Raw genomic sequence first — 27,076 nt, 5'->3', positions numbered from 1 at the left:
TAAAGAGGAACAGAATTCTCTTGTATATTTCAAATGGGTTCTTTCCCTCCTACTGCAGGGATCATGAGGGGTTCTTTTCTGTGATCTTCACTGTGAAAACCTAGCAGAGCTCCTGGAGGTAAAACTCACAAAAGTGTAAGGGCCCCCTATGACTCTGTACTCCCTGGAATTTTTAACTCTCTGACTTGTCCATACTTAGTCTTCAGTATTTTGACAATTTGAATTTAGATGTTTCTACCCCAGCACTGGGTCCTCTGGAAGTTTTTCTTGTGGGTTTCTGGTCAAGTAAGTTGTGATTCTGTCTATCTGCCTCTCTGTCTCTCTAATTTTGGGGGCAGTGGTTTGCCCTGTGACTTCACTTCTTATTGAATCTAAAAAGAGATGTTGATTTTTTAAGTTTATTCAGCTTATTTGTTGTTTGGATGGAGTATCAACTTCCAAGCTACTTACATGCTGAACCAGAAACCTGAAGTCTCTAGTTTACTTTTAATGCATTTGTATTGTTTTAATATTGGTAATTGTGTCCTTATAAAATGAGTTGGAAAGTGTTACATCTTCTATTTTCTGAAAGAGATTGTGTAAAATTGGTATTATTTCTTTCTTAAGTGTTTGGTAGTATTACCAGTGAAAACATCTGGACCCAATGTATTATTTTTGGAAAGTTTTTAGTTTATAATTCAATTTATTTAATAAATATAAGATATTCAGGTTATGAATTTTTCCTTTTATATACCAGTGGTTTGCGTCTTTCAAGAAATTTATCCATTTTATCTATGTTATTAAATTTGTAGGTGTAGAATTGTTGGTAATATTCCTTTACTATCCTTTTAGTATCCATGGGATTGGTAGTTTCGACCCCTCTTTTGTATATGATATGAGTAATTTGTGTCTTCATTATTTATTGGTTGGTTAGCTTGTCTAAAGATTTATCAATTTTATTGATATTTTCAAAAAGCCAATTTTTGCTATCATTGTTTTTTCTATTGTTAGTTTTCAATTTCAGTGATTTCTGATTCAATTTTTAGTGTTTCCTTTCTTCTGCTTGCTTATGTTTAAATTGATATTTTTCTCCAGTTTCCCAAGATGGATCTTTAACTTATTATTTTCAGATTTTTTTGCTTTTTAATGTATGCATTTAATTCTATAAATTACTCTCTAAGAACTGATTTAGCTTCATTACACAAAATTTGATATTATATGTTAATTTTCAGTTAGTTCAAAAATTCTAATCTCTTAAGACTTCTTTGACTCATGGGTTGTTTAGAAGTGTGCTGTGGAATCTTCAAATATTTGAGACTTTCCAGCTATTTTTCTGTTTTTGATTTTTAGTTTATTATTTCTTTTAGAGTATGAGCATGCAAGAAGGTATGATTTCTCTTTGTAAGATTTTGTTAAGGTGTGTTTTATGGACTAGAATATTGTATATCTAGTCAATGTTCCATTTGTGTTTACAAGGATGTGTGTTCTGCTTTTGTTGAATGGAGTGCTCTATAAATGTCAATTTCCTCTTGTTGATTGATATGCTATTTAGTTTCTCTATATTCTTACTGATTTTATGCCTGCTTGATCTATCAATTACTGACAGAGGTGTGTTGATATCTCCAACTATGTTACTGATTTGTCTATTTCTCCTTTCATTTCTATCAATTTTTGCTCATGTATTTTGATGCTCTCTTGTTAGGTGCATACATATTTATGATTGTTGTATCTTCTTAGAGAATTGATTCCTTTATTATTTTGTAATGTTCCCCTTTATCTCTGATAATCTTTTTTCTGAAACTTTCATTTGAAATTAGCATAGCTACTCCAGCTTTGTGTTAGGATGGCATATGCTCCTCAATCCCTTTACTTTTTATCCATTTTGACAATCTCTGTCTTTTAACTGGTGTTTTTGGCCATTCAGTTAAAATAAATATTGATATAGTTGAATATAATCTACAGTCTTTGTAAATGTTTCCATTTGTTGCATTTGTTTTTTGTTTCTTTTCCCCTTCTTTCTTTCCCTTGTCTGTTTTTAATTGAGCACATTATAAGATTGCATTTTATCTCCTCTTTCAATGTATCATTTACACATTTTGTATTTAAATATTTAGTAGTTGCCCTAGTTTACAATAGCCATTTTAAAATAATTGAATTCAACCTTCAAATAACACTACACTTCTTCATGTGTAGTGCATATACATTTTAACAGAATATTCTTAACTCTTCTTTTCAGTCCTTTTTGATATTGCTGTTATTTATTTCACTAATGCATATCCTATAAACACCCAACACATTGTTACTATTTTTAATTTGTGCAGTTATATTTTAGATCCATTAAGAATAAGAAAAATAAAATTATTTTCTCATTAATTTGTTTTCTCATGCTTTTCTTTTTTATGTAGTTCCAAATTTCTGACCTGCCTGATAAATTATTTCCCTGACTGATGAACTTCTTTTAACATTTCTTGCAGAGCACTTCTCCTGGCAATGAATTACTTCAATATTTCTCCGAAAAGTCTTTATTTTTCTTTCAATTTTGAAGGGTAATTTTTTTCTGGATGTAGAATTCTAGGTTCACAGATTATTCTTTCAACATTTTAAAGATTTAGCTCTATTGTCTTCTTGTTTGCATGGTTTCAGCTGGGAAGTTTACTGTAATTCTTACCTTTCTTCTTCCATACATAGGTGTTTTTTTTCTGGATTCCTTCAAGATTTTCTTTTGGTTTTCTGCAGTTTCTATGATATATCGTTATATGGGTATTTTCAGTCTTTTTCCATATCGATGTTCTAGGGCACGTACCTTTCCATATAAATGTTAGAATAAGCTTGTCTACATCTACAAAGACCTTGGTGGGATTTTCATAGGCACTTCATTAAATCAATAGATCAATAAGGGGAGATTTGACTTCATTACTATGTTTAATCTACTAATCCACAAACATATTATGTCTTTCCATTTATTTAGGATTCTGATCTATTTCATCAGCATTTTGTAATTTTATGCAAATAGATCATGTGCATGTTTTGTTAAATTTATACCTAAGTATTTTATTTTGTGTTATGCAATTGTGAATAATATTGTACTTTTAATCTGGGTTTCCACACTTTCATTAATAGTATATAGAAATGTAATTTTTTGTTATTATCTTGTATCCTGTGATGCTGCTGAACTCACTTATTGGATATAGAAGGTTTTTGTAGACTATTTGGCATTTTCTACATAGACAATCATGTCATTTGCAAATAAGAACAGTTTTATTTCTTTATTTCCTAAGTATGTCTTCAATTCTTTAGTACCTTATTGCTCTGGCTATAACTTATAGTACTATGTTTTATAAGAGTAGTTTAGAGCAGACACCTCTCCTTGTTGCCAATTTTAAGGGGAAAATATTTAGTCTTTCACCATGAAGCCTGTTATTAGCTATTGACTTTTCACACATTCTCTTTATCAAGTTGAGGAATATCTCTGTTATTCTTAGTTTGCTGAAGATTTTCATCGTGCATGGATTTTGGATTTTGTCAAATGATTTTTCTGCATCATTTGATATGGCCATATGTTTTTTCTTCCTTAGCCTGTTGATATGACCAATTATATTGGTTAATTTTCAAATAATGAGTAAAAACTTTATACTTCAAATAAATTCCACTTGGTCGTGGTATAAAATTCTTTAAACACATTGTTCAATTTGCTTTGTTAATATTTTCTTAAGGATCTCTGTGTCTACATTTATGACAGATATTGATCTGTAGTTTTCATTGTTTGTACTGCCTTTGCATGATTTTAGTATCGTGGCCTCATAACACGAGTTTAGAAGTTTTCTCTCCTCTTGTATTTTTTGGAAGAGTTTGTGTAATATTGGTCTTAATTCTTCTTTATACTTTGGGGTGGATTATCCATTGAAAACAACTGGAACTGGATATTTCTCTCTGGAAGGCTTTTAAATTACAAATTCAATTTTTAAAATGATCATAGGAAAATTCAGGATGTCAATTTCATCTTGTTTCAATTTTGGTGGTTTGCAGCTTTCAAAGAAATGGTCCATTTCTTCTAAGAAGAAAATATGAGCTGAGTTGTACATTGTATCATCATATTACACTTTTATTGGCTGTAGCATCTGTACTCATACTCTTTGTTCCATTCCTGATATTGGTTATTTTTGTTTTTTTTATCAGTCTTTCTAGAGGTTTGTCAATTGTATTGATAGTTTTTGAAGGACTAGCTTTTTTGTTATTTTTTCTATTTTTAATTTCATTGATTTCAGCTCTTATGTTAATTATTTCCTTCCTTCTTCTTGCTTTGAGTTTATTTTGCTCTTCTTTTTTCTAGATCTTGAAATAGGAACTTGGATTACTGATTTGAGTTCTTTCTTTTAAAATGTAGATTTGGGTCCTATAAATTCTTCTCTAAGTACTGCTTTAGAGGCATCCTACATATTTTTTTGTGGGATGATTTTTTTTCATTTTAATTCATTTCCATGTAGTTTTAAATTTATTTTGATATTTTCTCTTTGACTCATGGATTATGTAGCAATTTATTGTTTTGTTTCTAAATTTTTAGATATATTCTTATCTTTCTGATTATTGGTTTCTAATTGATTCTATCATGGTTCAGAGAACATAATTTGTATGATACCAAGTCTTTTAAATTTTTTGAGGTTTGTTTTGTGTGAAGGATGGTCTATCTCTGGTGAATATTCCATGGACGCTTGCACAAATTTGTATTTTGCTGCTGTTGAATGTAGATCCTGTTGGGTGATTGTGTTGTTCTGCTTGTCCATGTCATTGGTGATTTTTTTTCCAGTAGTTTTGTTAGCTGCCGAAAGGCGGGTTTTGATATCTATGGCTAAAATTGTGGGTGTCTCTATTTCTCTTTTCAGTCTTATTAGTTTTTTTCTGCACATATTTGAAAGTCTGTTGTTTGGTGCATATACATTTAGAATCATTGTGTTTTCCTGGTGAATTAATCCCTTTATCATTATGTAATGTTCCTCTTCTTGTGGTAATTTTCTCTGCTGTGAAATCTATTTTATCAATATTAATATAGCTACTTCTTCTTTTTTGATTAATGCTTGCACGGTACATATTTTCCCATCCTTTAACTCTCAATTTACCCATATTGTTATATTTGAAATGAGTTTCTTATAGATGGCTAATAGTGGGACTATATTTTTATATCCACTCTACTAATGTCTGCATTTTAGTAGATGTATTTAGATCAATTCCATTTAAGATAATTATTGATATTTTATAGCTTAAGTCTGCCATTTTATTATTTACTTTCCCAATCTAATGTTCCTCTGGTTCTCTTTTATTGTTTTTGTGTGGGTTACTTTATCATTTTTTAGGATGCCATCTTGATTTATTTATAGTCTTTTTATACAAGATTGCATCACCTTGTATAAATTTTTTGGTGGTTACTATGGGTTCACTTATCACAGTCTATTGGTATTATATTTTACCACTTTCAGTAAAGTATTGAAACTTACTTCCATTCAAATTATTGAATATATCATGCACACACAAATGTATTCATAACAAAACAAGGAGGAAATACTCAACTATTACGGTCGTCCTTTTTGGAACTAGTCACGTGGTGATAGCTGGTATTTATGATTAACTTTTTCCACTACTCGTTCTGTATTACTTGGCCTTCATCAAGCATTTCAGCTGGCAATGGTTCTTTACCTGGTGAGGTGACCCAAACTTTTATCCCTGAAGGGTCCGAGCTATTAGTAGTCCTGCTTGGGTTGAAGTGTTGTAGTTTTCCATTGACTTTAATCACAGGGCATAGTAATACTGAGGGATGCCCTAAAAGATCTCCTGTATTCCAGACTTACTCTTCCTTACCTCTGCTGTAGTCCAATTTCCCCTTGGTTGTCAGGGTCAATCATGCCAGCCAGCACATTAACTCTTTTCCTTACCTGTTGATTCACAAGCATGAGGGACCCAAATTGGTGGCAAGGCTTAACATCCAGTTCAATGGATTCATCGTTGTGTCTCCTGGTGTAAAATTTTCTCCCTCTGGAATTAAGACCTCTAGGCCAGCAGGGCATAAGCTTTCAGAAACAGAAAGCAAAAATTTTGCTAGGGGTAACAGTGAGTCATGCCACTCCCATTTCCATCCCTTGATTCTGGAACCCGTGAATTCTGGCACCATATATTGGACATTGATTCAGAGAACCTTGCCCCAGTTCTGCAAGGTACTGTAACCTACCTGCTGCTGCAACTGAGTCTTTGAAAAGCAATTCCACCGTTCTATCAAGCCAGCTACTTTGGGATGGTGGAGAACATAGTAAGAACAGTGAATTCTGTGAGCATGGGCCCACTGCCACATTTCTTTTGCTGTGAGGTGAGTTCCTTGATCAGTAACAATGCTATGTGGAATATCATGACCATGGATAAATCCATGAATGGTAATTTTGGCAGAAGCATTGTGTGCAGGGAAGGCAAATCTGTACCCAGAGAAAGTGTCCATTCCAGTAAGAGCAAAATGCTGCCCCTTTCATGATGGAAGTGGTTCAGTGTAATCAACCTTCCATTAGGCTGATCATACTAGGAAATGGTACCATACTGGGGACTCAGTGTTGGCCTCTGCAGCTGGCTTATTGGACACTCAGCAGTGTCTGTAGACAGGTCGGCCTTAGTGAATGGAAGTCCATGTTGCTGAGACCATTCATAATCTCCATCCCTGCCACCGTGGCCATTTTGTTCATAAGCCCATTGGGCAATTACAAGGGTGGCTAGAGAAAGAAGTTGACTGGTACCCACAGAATGGATCATCCTATCCATTTGATTATTAATATCTTCCTCTGCTGAGGTCATCTTTTGGTGAGCATTCACATGGAACGCAAATATCCTTGCATTTTTTGCCCATTCCGAGAAGTCTGTCAACATACTTCTTCCCTAAATTTCCTTGTCATCAATTATCCAGTTACATTTCTTCGAAGTCCCTGATCCAGACAAACCATTGGCACAGCCCATGAATCAGTATATAATCACACAACTGGCCATTCCCCCTTCCAAGTAAAGTGAACAACCAAGTGCACTGCTTGATATTTTGCCCTATGGGAGGATTTCCTTTCGCCATTGTACTTTAGGAACATCCCAGAAAGGGACTGTAGTGTTGCAGCTGTCCACTCTCAGGTGGTGACTGCATAACATGCAGAATCATATGTAAACCAGGCCCGAGTCTTCTCTTCCTCTGTCACCTGACCATTGGGAACTCCCATGAGGCCATAGGTGTAGGCTGGGAGAGAGAAAGCATTGTAGCAGGAACAGGAACCATGGGCATTTAGGCCACTTCTTCATGTAACTTACTTTTGCCTTCAGGGCCTGCTAGAGCCCAATCAAATATATACTTCCATTTGATGATGGAATGCTGCTGTGCATGCCTAATTTTATAGCTTAGTGGGTCAGATAACATCCAGTTCATGAAAGGAAGCTCAGGTTGCGTGGTAACTTTGTGGCTCATGGCTAGGCAATTCAATCTCTATTAAGGCCCAGTAGGAAGCCAAGAGTAGTTTCTCAAAATGGGAGTCACTATCTACAAAGAATGGCATGGCTTTGCTCCAAAATCCTGATGGTCTACACTGTGATTTACCTATAGGGGCCTGCCAAAGGCTCAAAACAGCATCCTTATCTGCCAATGACACTTCAAGCACCATTGGATCTGTTGAATCATATGGCTCAGCGACAGAGCTACTTGCACAACAGTGTAAACCTGGTTCAGAGCCTTTTCTTGTTCTAGGCCCCACTCAAAATTAGCAGCTTTTTGTGTCACTCACTAAATGAGCCAGAGTAATACACCCAAATGAGGAACATGTTGCCTCCAAAATAATGAGACACACTAGGCGTTGTGCCTCTTATTTGATTGTGTGAGAGGCCAGATGGAACAACTTGTTCTTTGCCTTAAAGGGGATATCTTGTCATGTCTCCACCACTGGACCCCTAGAAATTTTGCTGAGGTAGGAGGCCCTTGAACTTTTGTTGGGCTCATTTCTCCCTTGGTAATGCATAAATGTCTTACCAATAGGTTTAGGGTAGAAGCTACTTCTTGCTCACTAGGTCCAATTGGCTTAATGTCATCAATGTAAAGGACCAGTGTGATATATTTTGGAAGGGAAAGGGAAGGGCAATGAGTATCCCTCTAGGCTAAATTAAGACATAGGGCTGGAGAATTGATATGCTCCTGAGGTGTGTCAGTGAAGGAGTATTTCTGACCTTGCCAGCTGAAAGCAATATGTATTTGGTGGTCCTTATTGACAGGGATGAAGAAAAAGGTATTTTCCAGATCAATAGCAGCATAGTAGATACCAAGGGATCTGTTAATTTGCTGAAGTAATGAAATCACATCTAGTACAGTAGCTGCAATTGAGGTCATCACCTGGTTAAGCTTACAATAACCCACTGTTATTCTCCAAGATCCATCTGTCTTCTGCACAGGCCAAATATGGAGTTGAATGGGGACATGGTGGAAATCACCATCCCTGCATCTTTCAAGTCCTTGATGGTAGCACTGATCTTTTCAATCCCTTGAGGAATGTGGTATTGCTTTTTGTTTACTATTTTCCTAGGTAGAGGAAGTTCTAGTGGCTCCTCCTTGGCCTTTCCCATCTGCAAGTATATCTATTACAGTTATGCATTTGGGGACTGGGGAAATAACCACAAGATGTGTTCAGGGACCCACTGAGCCCATTGTGATATGGACATGAGCTAAAAGTCCACTGATCACCTGACCTCCATAAACCTATACTCTGGCGGACCACACTGAAGTTTTCAGTCCCCTGGCATTAGTGTCAGTTTAGTGCCATTGTCCAGGAGTCCCTGAAAAGTCTGATTATTTTCTTTCTCAAATGCACAGTTACTCTGTAAAAAGGCCATAGGTCTTTTAGGGGAAGACTGGGAGAATGATTAACAGTCTAAACTTTTGGCAGTGTACTGAAGTCTTTCCTCAAGGGTACTCAGCCTCCCCTTCATTGAAGGGGTTCTGGGTCTATAAACTGGCTCATCTTGCAATTGGCTGAGGGGCCATGACTCTCTGTTTTTATGATTCAGGTTAGACTTTTGTTCACTTGACCTAGATTTTTGCTTATACAGATCAAGTAAGAATTTAGTAGGCTTCCTGTATATTTCACTTCTAGGACTACCGTGATCAACTAGCTAATACCATAGGTTTGCACAAGTCAAATATCTGATTGCTACTTTGACTCTGCTGTTCATTACGGGAACAATGCCCACCTTGGCTTTGGCAGTTGAGTGCTGCCACTTGGTCCCCATCACCCTGGGATCCAATTACTCCCATGGCATTTAGGTTTCCCAATTCAGTGAATGCAGTTATCATCGTCAGGTCTGACCTATAGAGAAGAGTGACCACAGAGTTCTTCAAGGATGCCAGGGCTCCTCTCACAAATTTGTTTCTCATAGTATCAGTGAAAAGTATGTATTTTCATACCCTCTGGTGTGAGTGAATAGGTTTAAATCACAGTCTACTCTAACATTCTAATCTCCCTAAGCCTTTTAATTCCTTCCTGTACATTAAACCAATGCGGGCCTGCTATTTTTAACTCACTCACTTCAGGCCGCTTTTTGGTCCATGTTTCAGCCAACCAACCAAACAAACTGTAAGAGCCTTTTCTAACTCCCCGAGCTGCAACATTAAAAGCAGCATCTTTGTTAAGGGAGCCCATATCAATAAATTTGGCCTCATCCATCTTTATGTTTCATCCACCATTATCCCATACACTTAGTATCCATTATTACACATGTCCCTTGGATTTCTGTCTGTATGAATTAGAAATTCAAGCACTTCTTTTGGAGTGTAGTGAACTTCTGCATGGGTCACACTTTGTACTTCACCCTTTGGGGCCTCCTGGAACTTGAGTCTAGTTATATGTTTGGAAACAAAGAGGAGTGGAAGGGATAGGTCCTGGGAAGAACCAACAGTGTCCCACAGGGAGACTACCTCAGGGGAGGCCATTACATTTTCCTCAGGCAATGCAGGGTCAATTCCCTCAGCCAGGGGTGTAGAGGTCACTCCCACTGGGGTGGAATGGCCTGCTCCACTGGCATAGAATTTAGGGGCTCAGTGTCACCAGTTTCATCAGGATCTTACCACACATCTCTATTCAAACTTTCAGGATTTCATTCTTTCTCAATCAATGCCCTCACGTTAACAGTAGATATTCTATGAGGTTAGGAGTTCAACTTGTGTGGTAATTCAGCCAGTTTTAGGATGAGACTGGTTTTGATTTTCAGTAATCTCAATGCTGTGGCTACAGGAGGTGAAAATCTCTTTCAGGGCACATATAGAAGCTTTCATGTCATTTATTCAGCACTTGAGCTGAGGTCATTATTTTCTTTCCCCATTTGGCCCAGTGACATTAAGAGCAACCAGCTAGTCTCATTATATTCATTAGTTTGCTGAAAATGTTCAGAAGAGTATACAGTCGCCCAGCTCCTTGCTTCTTATAAGTAGTTTATTAATGCCCATTGGTGATATTTTGCGTGTCTCCATTGCTAGAACATGGCATAGATTATCAGTGCTCTCTTTACTGCTGGAAATAGTCAGTAGCATATTTAAATATAATTGGATTAGAGAGCCAATTTCAGAAAGCCCAGAACCAATTCAGAAAACTCATCCTTAAAATTCTGTCCCTCTAGAACCACTTTCAATATCAAGATCTGTGTTAGTCAGGGTTCTCCAGTAATGAATTGGCTTATGAGATTATGGAGGCTGCAAAATTCCAAGATCTGCGGTCACCAAGCTGGAGACTCAAGAGCACCAATGGTATAAGTTCTGGTTCCAAAAGTTGGCAGACTCAACACCCAAGAAGAGTCAATGTTTTGGTTCAAGTCTGAAGGTTAGAGAAGCCAATGTCCCAGCTCAAAGCAGTCAGGCAGGTAGGAGTTTCCTCTTATTCATGGGATGGTCAGGCTTTTTGTTCTAGTCGGGACTTCAGTGGATTGGATGTGAGCCACTCACTATGAAGGGCAATCTGCTTTACTCAGTCTAGCTATTCAAATATTAATCTCATCCGAAAACACTCTCACAACACACCCAGAATAATGTTTGACCAAATATCTGGGCACCTGTGGCCCAGTCAAGTTGACACAAAATTAACCATCACAAAATAAAATTCACATAACATAAAATTAAACATTTTAAAGTGTACAATACAGTGGCTTTTAGTGAATTCACAATGCCGTGCAACTATCACCACTATCTAGTGCCAGAACATTTTCATCACAACTGTTAAGCCAGTACTGCACTATTTTGATTGTTGTAGCTTTGCTGTAAGTTTGAAATAAGGAAGTGTGAGTCCTCCAACTTTGTTCTTCTCTATCAAGATTATTTTGGCTTGCCATTCCATACGAATTTGAGAATCAGCATTTCCATTTTCATAAAAAATGCTGTTGGAATTTTGTTAGAGATTGCATTGAATCTGTAGATTTCTTTGGTTAATATTGACATGTCAACAACATTACATCTTTCAGTCCATGAATGCAGAATGTCTTTTCACTTATTTATGTCTTTTAAAATTTATTTCAGCATTATTTTGTAGTTTTCTATGCACAAGTCTTGTACATCCTTGGGCCTTTGAAATTAGGCCTTAAGAACAAAACTGTGATTTCCATGAGGAAGAAGAATTTTTTCTGTGGACTAGTATCAGCTTCTGCTTGAGAGTTTCCAGCCTGCCAGCATACCTAGCCAGTCAGTGCAATCACATAAGCCAATTGCAATACAGTCACCTCAAAGGAGGCCTGAGTTTCAGACTTACCTAGCCAGTCAGCACAATCACATAAGCCAATTCCTTGCAAGAAATCTCTCTCTCTCTCAGTCTCTCTTTGTCTCTGTCTATATCTATATTATCTATCTATCTATCTATCTATCTATCTATCTATCTATCTATCATCTGTCTATCTATCATCTATCACCTGTCTGTCTCCATTCTGTTTTTCTGGTAGAACCCTGACACGTATTTTGGTACTGTGGGGGTCTGGAATTGGCCACCCCAAGATACGTGTCTTTGGCATGAGGATTATTTTGGACTGGTTACTTTTAAAAACTGCAGACAGGAAAGCAACTCTGAAAAGTAGAATTTACTTACCCTTTGTTAAGAGACATTTACATTGTAAAGGAAATCTCCATCTGTAAAGGTGTCTCCCTCTCTGTACCAGGAAGAAGGGGGGATGACCTTATCTGTAGAAACTCTTAATCAATGCCTAAGGCAAGGACTTAAATCTGCGTCTTGTTTACTGTACTTGTCTGGTAACCTCCTGTAACTGACTCCCCCCACCGCCAACATCCTCCTTTGTCTTTAGCTGAGGAGGATATTTAAGGTGGTGGCTTCAGCCATTTTTGGCGAGTTGCTCAGGTTTCCTGAGCCTCCCCCATGTATACATGTTATAAAGCTTTGTTTAATTTTCTCCTGTTATTCTGTCTCATGTGAATTTAATTCGTTCTCCAGCCAGAAGAACCCAGAGTGGGTAGAGGAAATGTCTTCCTCCCCATACTGAGAACCATCTTAGAGGAACAGAAGATGAATTTTCTGAATTGGCTCTGTGTTTTATGGAAATGACTGTATTTTCAGTGGAGAGAGAGCACTAAAGTCCATGGCATGATGTAGCAATAGAGATATGCAAAATATCACCATAGAAAACTCTTAGTCAAATACTAATAAAAGGCAAGGTTCTGAGTTACTATGTATTTTATACCTTACAACATTTTTTTCCAAAGTAATCAGTATAATGAAACTGGCTTGATGCTCCTAATGGCACTGGAGAAAGTGGGGGAAAAATGATGAGTTTAGGGCTTCAAATTCCCAGCTCAAGCTCTTCATAAGTGACCTGAGAACTTCTATGTCTAACATGGAAACAATCCTTATATACTGTAGACACAGGGCTGAGATTCTGAGAACTAGTCCCAAAGTCTCATCCTGTAAGTGGCTAAATAACAATACAAATTGAATTCCCAATCTTACAGGGTGTCTTCCATTGAAACGAAGGCATTGATTGGGAATAAATTGGATCAGGAAATTAGGGATGGAGACATATGGGAAAACGCAATGATTCTGGGGACAATGAACCCCTAAATTCTGTGGAATCTTCTTGCCAGTAGAAATATCCCTTCCAACATTTTCTGAGTAGGCAATCCTGCTTTGTCTGAAGAAACTCAGGCCTCCTTTGAGGTTACTGTATTGCAAGACAATGCTAGTTCTTCTCAGAACCTATTCCTACCACCTCTCTTTGCTCTTAAACATATAACTATACTCAGATCCCAGCAGGACCCAAAGAGTGAAGTATAAAGTCTGATCTAGGAGGAGGTATATTGCATACCAAGAGAACTGCATGGTTTTTCTAATTTATACAGACATAGATTTGGGTAAAATGTTTGGGAATGGATATTAAGGATGTATTATAATGGTGGGAGGAACATAAAGTTAGATCAGGCAGAAATTGTTGATATGGACCCACTAAGCAGAGACTCTGTATTCAGTGTTTTAACTTGAGAGATTAGAAAGGGCTCTAACAGTTTGGTTGGTTGGCTGAACCATGGACCAAAAAGGTGGCCTACAATAAATGAAGTAGAAATGCCAGAATTGCCTTGGTAGAGATTGGAATCTTAGAGTGGATTTATCACGTAAGACTTCTACATACACTAAAGAAGGGTCCAAAGACCAAAATTTTCACCATTATCATGAGAAATACATTTGTAAGGAGATCCCCAGCATCCCTAAAGAGTTCTTTGGTCACTTTTCTCTTTAGGTTGAGATTACTCAGTGGAAACTGCTGCCACTAAATTGGAGTCCCTGAATGCAATGAACATTATTGGATCCTGGAGTGCCAGGAGCCAAGTGGCAGCACTTAATTGCCAAAGACAAGGTGAGCGTGGTTACCATAATGGACAGCAAAGTTAAAGCAGTAATCAGAATAGTCTTTCTTCTGTTTTCTTTTATTATTATTTTTTTATTGAGATAACATTGCTTTATTTCTTTCAGAAGCACACGGTATTGGCTAGTTGATCATGGTGAAGTGGATGAGCAGTCTACTAAGTTCTTACTTGATCTGTGTGGGTGGAAGAGTTCTAAATCAGTTGAACAGAAGTCTAACTTCAATCCCAAAAGGAGAGTTACAGCCCCTCAATCTATTCACAGAATTGAGACAATTTATAGACTCAGAACTTTTGAATAAAGGAAAGGCCAGGAACTGTTGAGGAGAGATCCAGCTACACTGCCAAGATTTTTACTGTTATTCTTTTCCCCAGCCTTCCTCAAAGGCACATATAGCCTTTTACCAGGATGACAGTGCATTGGGAAAAGGAAAATAATCAGATTTTGGGAGGAATTACTGGACACTGGCTCTGAACTGACGCTAATTCCATGAGACACAAAATGACACTTCTTGGGTATAGATGCAAAATCCACCAGTCAGAGTAGGAACTTATGGAGGTCAGGTGATCAATGGACTTTTAGCTCAGGTCCATGTCACATTGGATGCAGTGGGTATACAAACCCGTCCTGTGGTTTTTTCTCCAGTTCCGGAATGCGTAATTGGAATAGACAGAACTCAGCCACTGGAAGAATCCCCACATTAGTTCCCTGATCTGCGGAGTGAGAGCTTGATAAAATGGGTGAATGACTTTTTAAAGGCCTCAGTTATAGTGCCAGTTAGGTGGCATTACCTTGAAGGACTGGGTCAGTGTCCTCCAGGAGGCAGTATATGCTCTAAATAAGATTCCAACATAAAGTGTCGTTTCTTTCATAGTTAGGATTGTTGGATCCAGGAAGCAAGCGGTGGAAGTGGGAGTGGCACCACTCACTTTTTCCCCTAGTAGCCAAATCCAAAGTGTTTACTTACTATTCCCACAACCTTATGCTCTTCTGGACTAGAGGTTTTAGTTCCAAAGGTAGGAGTGCTTCTACAGGGAGACACAGCAATGATTCCATTGAACTGGAAGTTAAGATTGCCACTGGCCACTTTGGGCTGCTCATATCTGTGAATCAACAGGCAAAGAAGGAAGTTATTGTACTGGTTTATGTGATTGATTTTGAACACCAAGGGGAATTGTTCTTCTACTACACAGTGGACGTAAGGCAGAGTATGTCTTCAATATAAGAGATTCCCTTAGGGTGTCTCTTAGTATTACAATATCTTGTGACTAAAGTCAATGAAAAACTACAGCAACCCAATTCAGGGTGTACTGCTAATGGCCCGACCCTTCAAGAATGAAGGTTTGGGTTACCCCATCAGACAAAGAACTACAACCAGCTGAAGTCTTTGTTGAGGGCAAAAGTAATATGGAATGAGAAGTAGAAGAATGTAGCTATAAATATCAGCTATGACCACATGACCAGTGGCAGAAAAAAGGACTGTAATAGTTATCATTATTTTGTCCCTATTTTGTTATGAATATGTTTGTGTGTGTATAGATGTGTGTGTGTATGTATGTACGGATAGATATAGATATATACTATTTTCTTCCACTTTTTATGCTCTTACCATCTAGCACAAGATGTATTAATAATAGTTAACACTATATCACAATATTTAAATTAGAAATTGTCCGAAGAAGAGTAAACATCACCCAAGTAATTTGCATCTTCTTCTGGGAGAAGGGTCACTATGTTTATGGTTGTTTGTGGAAGAGTTGTATCATGTTAGATGTAAGTACAACTTTGTTATCATCTTTGTTTGGAGAGTAAGTATGGTTTAAGGATATGGGTTTGGGTACCAGTTTGTAAAGGGCTGGGGGACTCTGATGGTTAGTTTTATGTGTCAACTAGGGTAGGCTATAGTACCCAGTTATTCAATTAAACACTGTCTTGGTGTTACTTTGAAGCTATTTTGTAGATGTGGTTAACATCTACAACCTGTTGGCTTTAGGAGATTATCCTTGATAATCTGGGTGTGCCTAATCTAATTAGATTAAAGACCCGGAGAGAAAAAATTAGGTTTCTCGGGGCTGGCCCCGTGGCCGAATGGTTAAGTTCGCGCACTCCACTGCAGGCGGCCCAGTGTTTCGTTAGTTCGAATCCTGGGCGCGGACATGGCACTGCTTATCAGACCACGCTGAGGCAGCGTCCCACATGCCACAACTAGAAGAACCCACAACGAAGAATACACAACTATGTACCGGGGGGCTTTGGGGAGAAAAAGGAAAAAATAAAAAAAAATCTAAAAAAAAAAAAAAAATTATGTTTCTCTACGGAAGAAGACATTCTGCCTGTGGATTACAGCTTCAGTTCCTGCCTGAGAGTTTCTAGCCTGCCACAGGCTAGTTACTTGCTTGTTAGTTACTTGTCTAACCAACTCCGTAATTGCATAAGCCAATTCCTTGCAACAAATCTCTTAATAGATAAACTTCTCTTCCTAGTTTGTTGAGTGTTTATAAGAGATTGTTGAATTTTTGTCAAGTGGTTTTTCTGCATCAATTGAGATGATCATGTATTTTTTAACCTCATTCTCTTAATATGGTGTAGTACATTGATTGATTTTTGTATGTTGAACTATCTTTGCATTCTTGGAATAAATCCTACTTGATCATGATGTATAATCTTTTTAATGTTGTGCTGGATTTGATTTACTTGTACTTTGCTGAGGATTTTTGCATCTATACTCATAAAGTTTATCAGCCAGTAGTTTTCTCTTCTTGTGATGTTTTTGTCTGGTTTTGATATCAGAGTAATACTGGCCTCATAGAATTAGCTGGGCAGTGTTTACTCCAATTCTACTTTTCATGAGAGGTGGTGAAAGATTGGTGTTATTTCTCTTTAAAAGTTTGGTAGAATTCACCAGTGAAGCTGTCTGGTCCTGGGCTCTTTTTTGTTAGAAGATTTTAGATTACTTGTTCAATTTCTTTGCTTGTTATACGTCTATTCAAATGTTTTATGTCCTCATTAGCACATTTGGTAGATTATGTGTTTCTAGGAGTTTGTCCATTTTATTTAAATTATATAAATCATTGGCATACAATTATTCATAGTTGTTTTATAATCTTTTTCATTTCTGTATAATCAGTAGTAACGTCTACCACTTTTATTCTTAATTTTGGTAATTTGGGTCTTCCCTCTTTTTTTTCCTAATTAGTATACATAAGTGTTTGTCAGTCTTTTTAGAATAAATTTTTGGTTTTATCGATTCTATTGTTTTTCTATTCTCTATTTCCTTTTATCTCTGATGTGATCTTTATTGTTTTCTTTTGTACTTGCTTTGAGTTTAATTTGCTCTTTTTTTTCTAGTTCACTATGGTGTAAAAGTAGGTTTTGATATTTTTGATTTTTGAAATCTTTCTTACTTTTTAATATAGGCATTTACAGCTGTAAATTTCCCACTGAGCACTACTTTCATTGCATCCCAAAAGTTTTGGTATGTTGTGTTTTCATTTTCATTCATCACAAAGTATTTCCAATTTTCCTTTGAGTTCTTCTTTGACTCATTGGTTGTTTAAGCATGTGTTATTTAATTTCCACATATTTGTTAATTTTCAAGTTTTCTCCTGTTGTTGATTTCTAATTTCATTCCTTTGTGGTTGGAGAGGATACTTTGTATGATTTCAATATTTTAAAATTGTTTGAAATTTGCTTTGTGTCTGAACATGTGGTCTATTCTCAAGAATCTTCCACATGCACTTGAGAAGAATATATATTCTGCTACAGTTGGTGGAGTGTTCTATTGTTGCCTGTTTGTTCTTGTTATTCTATAGTATTGTTCAAGTTTTCTCTCTCATTATCCTATTCTGATTTTATGCTGGACTGGTCTTTGTAAGTGATTTGACAACATTAACCAAAACATTCAAACAGAGTTTTTAATTGTGAAAACTTGAAAAATATTACATAGTTCTAAAGCTACACATCATACTGCCTGATGTATAAACAGGTTCTTCTTAGTCTTCACTTTAGAATTTATAGAATGATAGACGCAGAGATTAAGAAGATACATATTCTGTTTTTGAGGTTCTGCTATATCTTTCTACTAAGGAAATGCATTATGCACCTGACAGAGCTTTTTTGGATATACTTTCTTATTGTCATTTCCTCACTTTTGCTTTTCCTAGCATTTACCCAATGAAATTTATTATAATTATTGCCCTTCCACCTTCATTTATGAAAAACTAAATATTCTCACTTTCTAAACAAGCAATAAACTCTTTGAAGATAGGAATAATGTCTCCTCCTCTTTTATTCCCCACAGTGTCTAGTCCAAGTTATGACATCAAGCAAAGGTTGGATAAATACTTGTTGAATTGAGTAAGATAAACCAGATCTTAGCTTTTAGAAATTGAAGATGGAAATTCAGTATTTCAGTCATATTTTTCATACCCAAGTTTCAAAAAAAACTGTGACTGTTTGGTGCACACATATATGTGGATGTGGACATGAATAAGCAAGTCATCAGATTAGGGTGAATGTAGGGAGGCTATATTTAAAACAACTCAAGTTTGTTGCCTCAGAGTTTGACCTTTTTGGGGGCAACAGCAACGCTTACTGAATATGGAAAAGAGGACCTCTGAAATAAAGCTAAATGGTTTATTTATTTTATATGGAAAAACAGAAATGGAACACCTCTCAAGAACTCTTTTCTATGGAAAAGAAAAATGACACGATAGGATTCTTTTAGTAAAGAATAGTATCATAAAAATAATAACATTCATGTTGGATTCATCACAGTCATCTATTAATTAGTATGTTTATCCCCTTCTCAGACAATGCTGAAACTCCAGATTTCTTTAAATCTACTTATCTTGCTCCCAACTTATATACCCTAGTTAAAATGTATTCAAATTCTATATTTCTATATATTTCATTTATTGTATTCATTATTTTCATTAATTATTTTATTGATTATTTTTATTTATTCCTAGATCTATGAACTTCCACCTGAGATCATTTTACTTCTGTCTCAATAACATACTTTATTGTGGATCTGTTAATGGTACATTTTCATCTGAAAATATCAGAAAAATATAGGAAATATAATTGAATCTTTTATTGACTCAAAAGTTGGCCTCTGTTAGGGAACAACAATGGTGACAAAGTATGCAAATGATAATCTTTGAAGATGAGCCAAAGGAATTAGTTACTTGCCACAGAACAGAGAAATAATGAAAAACGGCCTTTCAAATATGTAAAAGGCAATGCTATTAAAGATGGTGACTAATATCTGCTGGTGAGGGGGCTGATAGAAATGACATTATTTTTGGAAGAAGCACTATGCGTCTTTTAGTGTTTCCCTCTTTTACAACACTTCGTTTTATCAATGATGAATCTGAGACCTAGAAAGTTAATATACATATTTTTAAAGAACACCCAATAGTTTTTGATATTGGACTAAAATTCAGTTCTTCTGACTTGCAGCAGGAAAGGTGCTGTTAACACAAGTGGAAGATCTTGGTGATAGCAAAGCAAATTGTCATTTGAGATACCTTTTCTTTTTTCTAGTTTGAGAAGCAGTAGTCTTCAAAGGAGGCCTCCTTTCAGGGAAGGATGGGAGATACTGTAATCTCATAACAGTTCTAGATGATCTTCTCAGAGGCAACTGAAATAATGAAAATTTTTAAGATGTTTCAAATGGGAAGATGAACCAACCCAAACCAAATATAATATACATAAAAACCCCTGTCAGATCTTTAAAAATCTGAGAAGAAGCAGATTCCCTATAATCTGCATTATTTTCTCCTCCCTATGCCTAATCTTCCTCACTTCTGCTGACCTTTCTTTCATCAAACTCTCCTATAGCTACTTGCACTTCAAACTCTGTTCATTTATCATCTGATTGAAGTGTGTGCACGCATGCACACACACACACACACACATGCACACACACACACCAGCAGGTCTTAAATCTACTAGATAACAGCCCAGACCAAAGGCCACATAGAAGAGATGGTGATTGTTGACACACTATTAACTTGACAAGACTGGGAGGAGAAGAATACAAGCTACTTCTGACACCCTTATTAGGCTATGATAAATGAGTCATCCTTTTTCTTAGTGCTTGGGGACTGGGAGATAGGTGACCATAACTGTCACCTTGTTTACTATGTAAAGAATGTGAAGAATAGCAGATTCAAGAGTGATTCTTTTTTTTTCCTCCTGAAACCCCACTAGTACATAGTTGTATATCCTAGTTGTAGGTTCTTGTAGCTCCTCTATGTGGGACGCTGCCTCAGCATGGCTTGATGAGCAGTGCTAGGTCCCTGCCCAGGATCTGACCCAGTGAACCCTGGGCTGCCAAAGCGGAATGCATGAACTTAACCATTCAGCCATGGGGCTGGCCCCAAGAGTGATTCTTAAAATTGTTTTTTATTGAGGTGAAAGTCATATGACGTAAAATACACCTCTTAGAGTGCACAATTCCGTGTCATTTGGTATATTCATAATGTGCAACCACAACCTCTATCTAGTTCCAAAATATTTTCATTAGCTCAAAAGGAAACCCCATACCCATTAATCAGTTGCTTCCTGTTTGCCAGTATCCTCACCCCTAGAAAACACCAATCTGTATTCTGGCTCTATGGATTTGTTTATCTGAATATTTCATATAAATGAAAATGTACAATATGTGATCTTTTCTTCTGGCTTCTTTTACTTAGCACAATGTTTTTGAAGTTTATCCACTTTGAAGAATGTATCACTACTTCATTCCTTTCTATGGCTGAATAATATTCTGTTATATGTATGTATCACAATTTGTTTATCCACTCATCCACTGGCAGACATTTGGGCTATTTCTACCTTTTGGCAATTATGAATACTGCTGCTATAAACATGCGTGTACAAGTATTTGAGTTCCTGTGTTCAATAGTTTTGGGTATATACCTAGGAGTCAAATTGCTGGGTCATATGGTAATTCTATGTTCAACTTTTTGAGGAATTTCCAAGCTATTTTCCATGGGGGCTGAAACATTTCACATTGCCACCAGCGATGTATGAGGGTTTTAATTTCTTAACATCCTTGCCAATACATGATATTTTCCATTTTTAAGATTATAGCTATCCTAGTGCGTGTGAAGAGGTACTCATTTTGGTTTTGATTTGCATTTTCCTAATGACTAACGATGTTGAGCATCTTTTCATGTGCTTCTAGGACATTTGCACATCTTCTTTGGGGGAAATTTCTAATCAGATTCTTTGCTCAAGTTTTAATTGGGTTGTCTTAATACTGTTGAGTTGTAAGAGTTACTTATATATTCTGGGTACTAGACCCTTACCAGGTACAGGATTTGCTAATATGTTTTTCAAATTCTATTGGTTGTCTTTTTATTTTCTTCATAATGTCCTTTGGCACCAAAAGTTGGTAATTTTGATGAAGTCCAAATTATCTATTCTTCTGTTGCTCATGGATTTGGTGTCATATGTAAGAACCCATTGCCAAATCCAAGGTCATGAAGATTTACCCCTATATTTCTTCTAAGAGTTTAAAATTTTTTACTCTAACGTATAGGACTTTGATCCATTTTTAATTTTTGTGTATGATGTGAGGTAGTGGTCCGACTTTGTTCTTTTGCCTGGATATCTAATCATCTCAGCGCCATTTGTTGAAGAGACTATTCTTACCACCATTGACTGACTGGTCTTGGCACCTTTATTGAAAATCAATTGGCCATAGATGTATGGCTTATTTTTGGACTCTGATTCTATTTCATTCATCTAGCTGCCTGCCTTTGCCAGTACCACACTGTTTTAATTACTGTAGCTTTGCAGTAAATTTTGACATTAAGAAGTGTAGGTCCTCTTTGTTCATTTCAAGATTGTTTTGACTATTCAGGGTCCCTCGTAATTCCTTATGAATTTGAGGATAGACTTTTACATTTCTACAAAAATTACTGCAATTTTGCTAGGGATTGCATTGAATCTGTAGATTGCTTTGTATAGTATTGTTGTCTTAACAATATTAAATGTTCTAATGCATGAACACGGTCTGTCTTTCCATCTATTCAGGTCTTTAATTTATTGAGCAAAGTTTTGCAGATTTCCCAGTAAAAACCTCTCATCACCTTGGTTAAATTTATTCCTAGGTATTTTATTATTTTGGATGCTGTTGTAAATAGAATTGTTTTCTTAATTTCCTTCTCAGCTTCTTTATGGCTGCTGTATAAAAGCACAACTCATTTTTGTATGCTGATCTTGTACCCTGAATTTTATTGAATTTGTTTATTAGCTCTAGTAGTGTTTTTGTCCATTCTTTGAGATTTTCTATATATAGGATCACATTATCTGTGAATATAGATAATTTTCCTTCTTCTTTTCCTGTCTGGATAACTTTTACTAATTTTCTTGCCTAATTGCTCTGGCCAGAACTTTCAGTAAAACGTGGAATAGAGGTGGCAGAAGTGAGCATCCTTATCTTGTTCCTGAACTTATTTGGAGAGCTTTCAGCCTTTTGAGTATGATGTTAGCTATGGAATTTTAGTAAATGCCCTTTATTCTGTTGAGGAAGGTCCCTTTTAGTTTTAGTTTTCTGATTGTTTTTATCATGAAAAACTCCTGAATTTTGTCAAAAGATTTTCTGAATTTGAGATGGTCGTGTATTTTTTTCTTTTGTTCTGTTAATGTGGTGCATTACGTTGATTTTTTTTTGAACACCCTTGCATTCCTAGGATGCATCTCATTTAGTTATTGTGTGTAGTACTTTTAATATGCTGTTGGATTCATTTTGCTAGAACTTGTTGAGGCATTTTGCATCTGTACTCATAAAGGATATTTGTTTGTACTTTTCTTGTGGTGTCTTTGTCTGGCTTTCGTGTCAGGGTAGTACTGTTCTCATAGAGTGAGTTAGAAACTTTTTACTTCTCTTCTGTTTTTTGCAGGAGTTTGAGAAGGTTTGGTGTTATTTCTTCCTTAAATGTAGAATTAACATTTGGTACAATTCATCAGTGAAACTTTCCTTTGTTGAGTTTTTTTTTAAATTACTAATTCAATTTTATTACTTTTTATAGCTCTGTTCACATTTTCTATTACTTCTTGAGTCAGTTTTGTTAATTTGTATATTTCTAGGAATTTGTCCATTTTATTTAGGTTATCTAATCTGTTGGTGTACTATTGTTCATAATATTTTCTTGTAATCATTTTTATTTCTGTAAGGGTGGAAGTAATGTTCCCACTTTCATTTCTGATTTTAGTTATTTGCCTTCTCTCTCTTTTTTAGTCAAGCTAAAGGCTTGTCAATTTTGTTGATATTTTCTGCAAACTAACTTTTTTGGCTTCATTGAATGTATTATTTTGCCATTCTCCATTTCATGTACTTCCTCTCTAATCTTTAATATTTCCTTCTTTCTTCTATTCTTGGGTTTAGTTTGCTCTTTTTCTAGTTTCTTAAGGTGTAAACTTACGTATTGATTTGAAGTCTAATTTGTTGGTGTATAATTGTTTCTAGCACTCTCTTATAATCCTTTTTATTTCTGTGTGGTTGATAGTAATGTCTCCAGTTTCATTTCTGATTTTAGTAAGTTAGGTTATTGATTTGAGATCTTTCTCCTTTTTTTAATGTAGGTGTTTACTTCTGTACATTTGCCACTGAGCACTGTTTCTGTTGCACTCCATAAGTTTTCATATATTGAGCTTTCATTATCATTCATCTCCAGTATTTCCTAATTTCCCTTGTGATTTCTCCTTTGACTCATTAGTTGCTTAAGAGTGTGTTGTTTAATTTTCACATATTTATGAATTTTCCAGTTTTCCATCTGTTATTGAATTCTAGTTCCATTCCATTGTGGTCAGGGAGCATTCTTTGTATTATGTCTATCTTTTAAAATTTATTGAGGTTTCTTTTGTGGCCTAGCATATGGTCTATCCTGGAAAATAAGATATATTCATTTGAGAAGACTATATTTTCTGCTCTTGTTGGATGATGTATTCTATGTGTGTCTCTTAGGTCTACTTAATTTATAGTGTTTTTAAAGTCCTCTATTTTCCTGTTGCTCTTCTGCCTAGATGTTCTATCTATTATTGAAAGTAGTTTATTAAGATCTCCAACTATTATTGTACGTCTATTTCTTCATTCTATTCTGTCAATGTTTGCTCATGTATTTTGAAGTTCTGTTGTTTTGTATGTATATGTTTATAATTATTATATCGTCTTGATGAATTGGCCCTTTTATCAATATATAATGTCCTTTCTTTGTCTCATGTAATAGTTTCCGACTTATAGTATATTTGGCCTATATTAGTACATTTGGCTTATATTAGTACAGTTACCCAGTAGTTTGGTTACTAGTTGCATGGAAGATCTTCTCCATCCTTTTACTTTCAACTTATATGTGTCTTTGGATCTAAAATGAGACTTATGTGAGCAGCATATAGTTTGGTCATATTATTTAGTCCATTCTCCCAGTCTCCACTGTTGATTGGAGAGTTTAATGCATTTATCTTTAAAATAATCATTGATAAGGAAAAACTGCCATTTTTCTATTTGTTTTTTTATGTGTAATACTGTATGATATATATATATATGTATATATAAAATGATGTTTTATCATCTTAAAAACATCTTTCTGCCTGGGGAGAGACTGCCATTCTCTGGGCTAGCCAATTTTTAGAGATAGCAAAGGGCCTAGCGGGTAGCATGACTTTGATACTCAAACTAACCATCCAGAGCCATATCTCCTCTATTTGGCTCATGCACCCCAGGAAGTAATATACCTCTGCCTTTATCATCCCAGGGCTAGGTACCAGGCAACTAGAGGTCACTCCTTTGGCTCAGAGCCCACCAAAATTAGTCAATCCTAAACTGTTTATTCTGCCCCACCTTAACTTTCCCATGGAAATTCCAATAAAGTCTATGGCTGCTCCTGCCTTCTGTCTCCTGACGACCTTGGTGTTTTTCCCTGTGGCCCTGCATGGTGTGCGGTGCCTCCTGTCTCTAGTACTTGTGAGTATAATACATTTTTTCCCTGACACTTTCTTGTGTCTCCTGTTGTAGCAGAACCTGATTGACCATCTCATAAAGTATGCAAGACCTATAACATTTTTGTTCTTCATTTTCTCTTTTAGTGTCTTCTTTTGTGTTTAATTGAATTTTTGTAGTGTACCAATTTGATTCTCTTCTCATTTCTTTTTGTGAACATTTTAAATATATTTTCTTAGTGGTTGTCATGAGGATTACAATTAATATCCTAAATTTCTAACAATAAGAATTGAATTATTACCAACCTAGCTTCAATAGCATACAAAAACTCTTCTCCTATACAGTTCTGCCCTTCCCTTATATTGTTGTTGTCACAGGCTACAACTTCATACATCGTATACTCATTAACACAGATTTATAATAGCTTTTGTACGTTTTTATATTATACATTTCAGTTATTGCCCTTAGCTCCAGAATTTATGGTTGTTTCCTTTTTAAATGTCTATTCTTTATTGATATTTTCTATCTATTCATATGTCACTCTTCTGTCTCTCCTTTAGATATTTGTTCATGGTTTACTTGTCTCTCTGATCACATTTAAGACAAAGTCTTCGTCTAGTATGTTCACTGTCTGTGCTTCCTCAAGGACAGTGTCTCTTAATTTCTTCTATGAATAGGCCATAATTTTTTGTTTCTTTGCATAATTTGTATTTTTTTGTTGGAAACCAAATGTTTTGAATATCATACTTGGTAACTCTGGGAATCAGAGTCTTACTCTGCTTCAGGTTTGTTTGTGCTGCTTGCAGCAGCTGTAGCTGTTTGTTTGTTTAGTACTTTTCTAAACTATTTTTGTAAAGTCTGCGTTATTTGTCATATGTTTTCTTGGAAGTCTCTGTTCCTTTAGCTTGTGTTCAGAGAGAGTTTGGGCAGAGATTTCCTTGAACACAAGAGGGGAGAGAGAGAGAAGGGAAAAGATGAAGAAGAAAAGAACCTCTCCTAGTCTTTAAAGATTAGCTCTGTGTTAGGCCATTCAGGCATTCCTTTAATGCTAGGGACTAAATTTACAAAATGCAGGTCAGTGCTTGAAAACAGGAACTAGGTGAAGCCTGCTTGCTTTTGAAGAGGGACTGTGACAACTCTGCCTTAGCCTTCACTTTCTGCTCGCACTAAGCCTAGAGGTCAGCCGGAAGTGAAATCTTATGGTCTTCATAGGTCTTTTCTTTTTTTTTTTTAAAGATTTTATTTTTTCCTTTTTCTCCCCAAAGCCCCCCAGTACATAGTTGTATGTTCTTAGTTGTGGGTCCTTCTAGTTGTGGCATGTGGGACGCCGCCTCAGCATGGCTCGATGAGCGGTGCCATGTCCGCGCCCAGGACTCGAACCGACGAACCACTGGGCCGCCTGCAGTGGAGCGTGCGAACTTAACCACTCGGCCACGGGGCCAGCCCCCTTCATAGGTCTTTTCTGAACATGAATCTTCCCCTGGGTCTTTGCATCACTTTCTAAATTCCCCAGTGTATTAGGCAGTCTTGAATACCCGAATATCTCAAATAAACTCTCTCCCACCTTTTCTTCCCAGGCTTTGGCATTCTATTGTATGCCTCAACCATAATCTTTTTTACCAGGCAGCTGTGGGTTGTTTGTTCACCTTACAATGATTTTGAGGAATGTCCATCACTTTTCCACCTTGAATGACTTCTGTGTTAGGCAAAACAAACACAATTGTCTTGCATCAATATAGCCTAAAGAAAAGTTAGGCAAAACATTCCAAAATATTTTTGGAAATAAAGTCTATTCTGCTCCCTCCAGAACCAGGGACAAGGGTTCCACACTGGTAAGACAGGCTTCTATTTTCAAGAATGTCACAGAGCAATATAATATGAGTAGGAGACCTCAATACCCCACATTCAATAATAGATAGAACATACAGACAGAAAATCAATAGTGAAACAGCAGATTTGAGTAACATGATAGACCAAACGGACCTAACATACATATACAGAATATTCCACCTAACAGCAGCAGAATATACATTCTTCCCAAGCACACACAGAACACTCTCCAGGACAGATCACATCTTAGGCCACAAAACAAGTTAAACAAATTTAAGAAGATTGGGATAATATCAAGAATCTTTCTGACAGTAATGAAATAAAACTAAAAATCAATAACAGAGGGAAAATCAGAAAATTCACAAATATGTGGAAAATAAACAGCACACTCTTGAACAATTAATGTCACAGAAAAAATTAA

The 27,076-nt window shown here is 36.3% G+C and overlaps 1 pseudogene; it reads right to left on the bottom strand.

Annotated features, from left to right (window-relative positions):
- Positions 1 to 5,564: 5,564 nt before the first annotated feature.
- Positions 5,565 to 25,219, bottom strand: LOC106825318 (uncharacterized; annotated as a pseudogene).
- Positions 25,220 to 27,076: the final 1,857 nt, after the last annotated feature.

This window comes from Equus asinus, chromosome X, assembly GCF_041296235.1.
Source record: "Equus asinus isolate D_3611 breed Donkey chromosome X, EquAss-T2T_v2, whole genome shotgun sequence".
Classification (NCBI taxonomy): Eukaryota; Metazoa; Chordata; class Mammalia; order Perissodactyla; family Equidae; genus Equus; species Equus asinus.
Note: the sequence above shows the minus strand (reverse complement) of the source record. Positions and strands in the feature narration are given on the sequence as shown.